A 7,586-nucleotide genomic window follows, 5' to 3' on the forward strand; every position below is an offset into this window, starting at 1 on the left:
GGGCTGCTACAGGGCTCCTTCGGCTGTCAAGGACTCTTTATCGTCATTGGCAAAACTGTTATCGCAACTTTCCTACAAGGAAATAGTGCTGCTTGGTGATTTTAATTGGGACTGGTTAACTTCTGTGTCAGAGGATTTTAAAAACCTGTGTACCTCATTGAATTTTACCCAGATTATAGACAGTCCTACTCGCCCAAATATTAAGTCCCCAAATAAATCCTCCTTAATTGATCTAATTTTAACAAATGTTCCACATAAATACTCATCTGTGGGAGTATTTGCTAATGATGTGAGTGACCACTGTGTTGTAGCCACAATTAGCGACACTAAGGTCCAAAAGGTTAAACCACGTATCATCACAAAGAGAGACAAAAAACACTTTGTGGAGCAGGGTTTTTTACATGATCTGTTTGATTTTGATTGGGGTAGAATCAATTTGTGTGCTGATGTAGAAACTGCATGGTCTTATTTTTATCTTGGTTTTATGAAAATTATAGATAGACATGCACCTCTGCGTAAATTTAGAGTGAAGGGACGAAACAATCCCTGGTTTTCTGCTGAGCTGTCCAGTCTCCTTCATGAGAGAAATAATGCTTGGGCTAAGGCTAGGAAATCAGGCTCAGAGGTAGAATGGCTACGTTTTAGGCAGCTAAGAAATAGCTTCACATCCCAAATAAAAAGTGCTAAATCAAAGTACTATTTGTCGGTTACCACAGAAAACCTGAATAATCCTAGGAAATTTTGGAAAGCCATAAAATCGATTTCCACTGGTGATATCCCAAATGAGCTACCTCCGTGCCTTACCACAGCATCTGGCACTATATCAGACAGGGCTACTATGCTAAATTGCTTTAATGAGCATTTTGTGTCTTGTGGCTCTCTGTTTGGCTGTGTGGCTCCTGTGAACGCTCCAATCCTTGACTCTGAACAATGTGGTCTGGAAAACCCTTTCAGTTTTACTCCTTTAACTGTTGGTATTGTTCATGAAGCATTATCCAAGTTAGATCCTAGGAAACCGGCTGGCCCGGACAACGTAGAACCTTTCTTTTTAAAGATAGCTGCAGATTTTATTGCTCCACCTCTTACTTCTCTTTTTAACCTCTCCCTCAGCACGAACACAATTCCAAAAGTATGGAAGTCTGCTTATGTCTTGCCTTTACTGAAAGGAGGGGAGGCAACTATTTTAAATAACTATAGGCCAATCTCTAAGTTGTCAGTTCTGGCTAAGGTGCTCGAACGCTTAGTGAGTGAACAGGTAAAGGAGTTTTTATGTAACAATGACATCCTGTCTAAACATCAGTCAGGCTTCAGAAAGAAACACAGCACCATCACTGCGACAATGAAAGTGGTAAATGACATTACTACTATTTTAGATAATAAGCAGAGTTGTGCAGCTCTGTTTGTTGACCTTTCCAAAGCGTTTGACACCGTTGATCATCGCATCTTAAAGCAGAGGCTACTCAGTATTGGCCTATCCAGCCTTGCAGTGGGGTGGTTTGTAAACTACCTCTCTGAAAGGTCCCAATGTGTTCACTTTGATGGGCTGTCTTCTGAATGGTTAAACATTTCTAATGGTGTTCCTCAAGGTTCTGTTTTAGGACCACTTTTATTCTCCATATATATTAACAGTGTAGGTGATAATGTGGATGAAGCTACTTTACATTTTTATGCGGATGATACTGTGATGTATTGTGCAGGTCCCTCCATTAAAGAGGCTGTTGTTAAATTACAAGCGGTTTTTAACATTATTCAGACTCAGCTCTCTGAACTAAAGCTTCTTTTAAATGTTGAGAAAACCAAGGTAATGCTCTTTTCAAAAGCTAAATAGACTCCAGAGCCTGTTTTAGATATTGTAACTACGCAAGGAACAAAACTTGAAGTTGTTGCCTGTTACAAATACCTTGGTATCTGGCTTGATGATTGTCTCTCTTTTAAACTTCATGTCAATAACCTGCTAAAAAAACTGAGGGTTAGGCTAGGTTTCTTTTTCAGAAACAAGTCCTGTTTCTCGCTTGAGGCCAGGAAAAGGCTAGTCACTGTGACCTTTTTACCTGTGCTGGACTATGGGGATTTGTTGTATATGAATGCACCTGCCAATTACCTGAGCAAATTGGATGCTGCGTATCACAGTGCTCTGAGATTTGTCACAAATTGTAAAGCGCTTACGCATCACTGTACACTGTATACCAAGGCAGGTTTACCATCTCTCTCTGTATGGAGGCTCAGTCACTGGTACACTTTTATCTATAAAGCTTTGTTGGGTAAACTCCCGTATTATATCTGCTCGCTGATAACACAGAGAGTTGCAAGCAGCTATTGTCTGAGGTCACATGATGTGGTCTTGTTAGATGTGCCAAGAGCAAGGACTGTCTCAGGTAAGACAGCTTTTATGTGCGCAGCTCCACTTGCTTGGAACAATCTTCAGCAAGAATTGAAACTGAGCAATCTCATTCCTCTGCATGTTTTTAAAGCTAGGGTAAATGAAATGCTTGCCGATACAATGGGCACTTGTAAATGTCTATAACTATGTATCCTGTAAATATAATGTATAATGTCCTTTATTGTTTTATGTTTCATGTGGAACCTATATGCTGCAGATCTCCCTTGAAAAAGAGATCTATGATCTCAATGGGACCAATCTGGTTAAATAAAGGTTTGAAATGAAATGAAATGAAACTTCCGATTGATTTTCAACGCAAAAAAAATCAGAAATATTAAATTGTGCACTTAGTCACGGGAATGTAATGAAATATTAATCTCCAGTTTGGTTCATTTTTGGAAAAGGAGAAGAAGAAAAGAACCCAGCATTTAGTGTTGGCATGTTTTGCAAGAAGCTTTAATACATCAAATCTTAAAAGGACTTTGAATTGTAGAAGGATATTTAGAGACAAAAAATGTCTTTGAATACATTACAAATAAAGAGAATAAATATCACTGCAAAGTCCTAGCAGGAATATTCTTTCCATGACCTGGCCTGGCCTTTGGACACCCGCGGTGTGTGATCCTCCTCATGAAGTTGGCTGGTGTCTGAGAATAATCCTGCTACTGTTGCTTTAAAACTATGAAAGTGCATATTTAACACGCACCATCTCCCCCGGCTTCATCCATGCCTACCACAATCATCCAGACCAAAACAATACAATGAAGATGGAAGCAGATTTCCAAACCCCCCTTTCTACAGTGTAGCCCCCACCCTGCCCTCCTATGATGAGAGGAGCAGGGTGGTGGGTCCTCCCTCCCCTTCAAAGCCTGATAGGGATGTGTGTGTTCAAAACGCTGCAAACTGATATCTGCTGGGTCCAGGCTCAAGGGCGTATGGCACTCTCAACTCTTTCCAGGACATGTACTAGAAACACTATAGTTTCTCGTGCAAGAAGTAATGTCATTTGATTATTTGGCTAAATGTATAAGCCGGTTTGGGGTGTGAATGACTTTACGTGTAATATAGCATTTCGAATCAGCAATTCAAGCATTTAACAAATGTTTTCATGGTGGACTTAACTTTTCAATATAAACCCCCATCATTATGTTTTCCCTGGTGTTTTTTTTTCCCTCCAGGAAACAGTAAGGTATATTCTTACGTGATCAAAGTGACATAGAGTAAGTGCTTCTGATTTGTGCATTTGCTACCCTGCAAGAATTAAGGGTGAATAAAAAGATGTTGGGAGGCGAAGTCAACATGGTGTCACATTAATGATGTATTCCTGTTCCTTCACATAGTTTCCATCCCTCCATTGTCCAATTCAGATTGTGTGCTTTCTTTCTTATCCAATCTGATACATTTTTTCTTTTAAAATCACAGCAATTGTTTTTCCACCATTTTGTATTTTGTCAGGACTTTGACACAAACTGATGAACCCAAATGCACGACCCAGAGACAAAGTCTTAAATGTAAAAAAAGTATCTTTGATGTCACAGATCAGGAAATTACTTTGAACAGAGTAGGTACTGGAATTAACAAAAAGTGCTCACAAGGAGGCAAAACTATGCATAACAAAAAGAGAACTTAAGAAAGAAACTTAAGCCTACAAAATTAACAAAACTAACATGACATGAGTGAAAGTGATCCTTTCTGAGCTGAGGCTTGGCGCGACCATTCGGGGAAACAAACAAGACGAACTGACACAGGACAGGGGAGAGGCAGGCCTATTTAAACATGAGGTGAGTGGGAAGTTGAACAGGTGGAAACAATCAGGGGCGGGGCAGACGCTGATGATGGTGGGAACAACACACAAGGGGAGGAAGAAACAGGGCCTGAAATGAAAGACAAGAGGTAAGTACAAAATAAAACAGGAAATGGAAAACGAGACATGACAATAAACACTGTGGGTGTTTCTCAATCTCGAGTAAAGCTGCTCCAGAGCCACTATTTCAAGCATACTACGTCATCGAGTGCCGCCGAAGTACTGTTCCAATGTCCAGCATACTTGGCATTCTACCGAGCCCGACGTAATTCGTAGCGAGAAATTTCGAGGCTGCACATGTGTAGACTCCACGGTCTTAAAATCCCCACAATGCTTTGCGCACGGACCAATTTCCCCAAATCTGTGGCGGAAAATGTAAGGCGGGGCTTCTCATGTGATGCACACCTGCACACTTGCTAGCCTGTTCCACTCTTTGTTTTACAAATGCCAGGAAGTATTCTTGCCTTGCTTCTGAAGCAAGACGCTCGGAAAACATGTGCTACCAAGCAAGCGTATACTCGAGATTGAGAAACCAGGTCGTTCCTGTTGCTCTCCGCCTCGGTGAACTCCATCTCGTCCATGCTGGCGGAACATGGCAGTGAACTGCTCTGAGATGCGTTTGAACAGCTCCTGGATGGCCGTGCTGTTGCCGATGAAGGTGACGGCCATCTTGAGGCCGCTTGGCGGGATGTCGCAGACGGCCGTCTTCACGTTGTTTGGGATCCACTCCACGAAGTATCTGCTGTTCTTGTTCTGCACGTTCAGCATCTGCTCGTCCACTTCCTTCGTGGACATGCGGCCTCGGAACACGGTGGCCACCGTCAGGTAGCGTCCGTGGCGTGGGTCGCAGGCGGCCATCATGTTTTTGGCGTCGAACACCTGCTGGGTGAGCTCGGGCACCGTGAGGGCGCGGTACTGCTGGCTCCCCCTGCTGGTCAGGGGGTGAAGCCTGGCATGAAGAAGTGGAGACGGGGAAGGGCACCATGTTGACGGCCAGTTTCCTCAGATCAGCGTTCAGCTGGCCGGGGAAACACAGGCAGGTGGTGGCCTTGCTCATGGTGGCCGACACCAGGTGGTTGAGGTCGCCGTAGGTGGAGGTGGTGAGTTTGAGGGTGCAGAAGCAAATGTCATAAAGGGCTTCGTTGTCAATGCAGTAGGGCTCCTCAGTGTTCTCTACCAGGCCAGCAAAGTCCATGGGGTTTTAAAAGCGACGTGCGTGTGTGCGTGCGTGCGTGCGTGCGTGTGTGTGGTGTGTGCGAGAGAGGTAACAGATTGGAGGGCAAGTAAATCTTATTTTTAATCTTCACTCTCCATCTTTGGCCTTGGGCGAGGATTTTCTTTACCAGCCACAAGTTGTTCTGTGTGTGTGTGTGTGTGTGTGTGTGTGTGTGTGTGTGTGTGTGTGTGTGTGTGTGTGTGTGTGTGTGTGTGTGTGTGTGTGTGTGTGTGTGTGTGTGTGTGTGTGTGTGTGTGTGTGTGTGTGTGTGTGTGTGTGTGTGTGTGTGTGTGTGTGTGTGTGTGTGTGTGTGTGTGTGTGTGTGTGTGTGTGTGTGTGTGTGTGTGTGTGTGTGTGTGTGTGTGTGTGTGTGTGAGAGAGGTAACAGATTGGAGGGCAAGTAAATCTTATTTTTAATCTTCACTCTCCATCTTTGGCCTTGGGCGAGCACTGAACAATGACATCATTTACTAAATGAATCACTTACATTGACTGATTCTGGCTTAATATACATGTGATGTACATTTGGGTTTCACACTAGCACTAAAATGTGCAACAGGAACAAGTACCGAAACCTGTTTGAAGTAACATTGTATTGTATCTTTAATGAGTTATACGTCAGACGCTAGCAACATATTTAGGTTGGATTGGCTAAGTGAGTGAATTCAAGCAGAGTTAATCCATTGTGAAATGAGGATGACCTCAGCCGCATTAAATCCTCCACTTGTTTTCACAGATCAGGGCCATCGAGTCGTGGAGTTTGAGTCACCCCCACATGTTGAGTTACCCCGCATACAACCCCAGCACCAGCATTATCATGCTCTGCAATACATATGTAAATAAATGACTAATTGTGTACTTGATTACTGTACTGGTGTAACTCAACATAACGTCTTATGATCTGTTAACCCTAACTCTAGTAAAAAATAGCTGTTATAAAATCCCAGAGCCAAAAGGGATGTCTTTTCCAAACTAACAGTCCAAAAGTTAAAAAGTATTTCACTTAAAAAATGGCAATCAAACGTGGATTATCAAAATATTTGCCAACTCATTTGTTAAATTAATTAATTATGGAATTGAATCGGAGGGATGAAACCCTCGTTAAAGGTCACACATGCAGAGCACTCAGCACACACAGTGAAATGTGTTCTCTGCATTTAACCCATCCTAGTACCAGGAGTCTACTAGGAGCAGTGGGCAGCTATTGCACAGCGCCCGGGGAGCAATGGGAGTGGGGGGGAGGGGGTTGTCCGGTGCCTTGCTCAAGGGCACCACGGCAGGGCCCAGGAGGTGAACTGCCGTAAAGGGGTTTCTCCCATGTTCCCTTTAAACTGTGGGTTTTTCTCTGGAAGTATTTCCTTGTACGATGTGAGGGTCTAAGGACAGAGGGTGTCGTATCGTCATACTGATATTCTGTACACACTGTGAAGTCCACTGAGACAAATGTAACATTTGTGATATTGGGCTATATAAATAAACATTGATTGATTGATTGATTGAACTGGGACCTACTCAAAGTAGCAGTCCACACTCCATATTTAGGTCTGTTCGGGGACTTGAACCGGCGGCCCAACGGCTCACAGTCCAAGCCCCTACTGACAGAGCCACTGCTGAGTCAAATGTTTTTGACTGACAGTGGATGTCTAGGAACTGAAGTGCAGAAACACAACAGGACATTTAAAGAGCTGCATAATAAATGCCGATAACATTATTTTAATTTAGCAGATAATTACTTTATAATTGTAGTGCCATGTGTAAACAAGGTTTATTGAGTTTACAGTGCATGTGAGCAGCTATTTAAATGACCTCTTCTGTGCTCTTAGGGCAGACACTGATCCACTTGTTATCTCCCCCCCTCTCCTTACAGCCCCCTCCTGCTGCGTTCCTCCGCACTGCCTCAGCAAAGTTCTCCTTTCTTTTCTCCCTCTTGTTTTCTACTTGTCTTTTTTCCTCAGGGACATAGACCCTGCCCTCCGGGCGGGCGACAGCAGCTGGTCCTGCGCCTCTGCTGCATTCTGTCCCGCTTCATTAATTGCGGATAAACATAAGCCACTGTTTTGTCAACAGTTCCTATGTGTGAATTGTTACTGCATTCATAGACAAGATATGATTAGTTCTCATCCCAGAAATCCTATTGGCTGTTCTTTCTGGTTGGCTATAGTAGCTTCAATCTTCTATTGTTTCAC

At 43.3% G+C, this 7,586-nt stretch overlaps 1 pseudogene; it reads right to left on the reverse strand.

Moving 5' to 3' along the window:
- Nucleotides 1-968: 968 nt before the first annotated feature.
- Nucleotides 969-5,358, reverse strand: LOC117455478 (tubulin beta chain-like; annotated as a pseudogene).
- Nucleotides 5,359-7,586: the final 2,228 nt, after the last annotated feature.

This window comes from Pseudochaenichthys georgianus, chromosome 11, assembly GCF_902827115.2.
Source record: "Pseudochaenichthys georgianus chromosome 11, fPseGeo1.2, whole genome shotgun sequence".
In the NCBI taxonomy this organism is placed as follows: Eukaryota; Metazoa; Chordata; class Actinopteri; order Perciformes; family Channichthyidae; genus Pseudochaenichthys; species Pseudochaenichthys georgianus.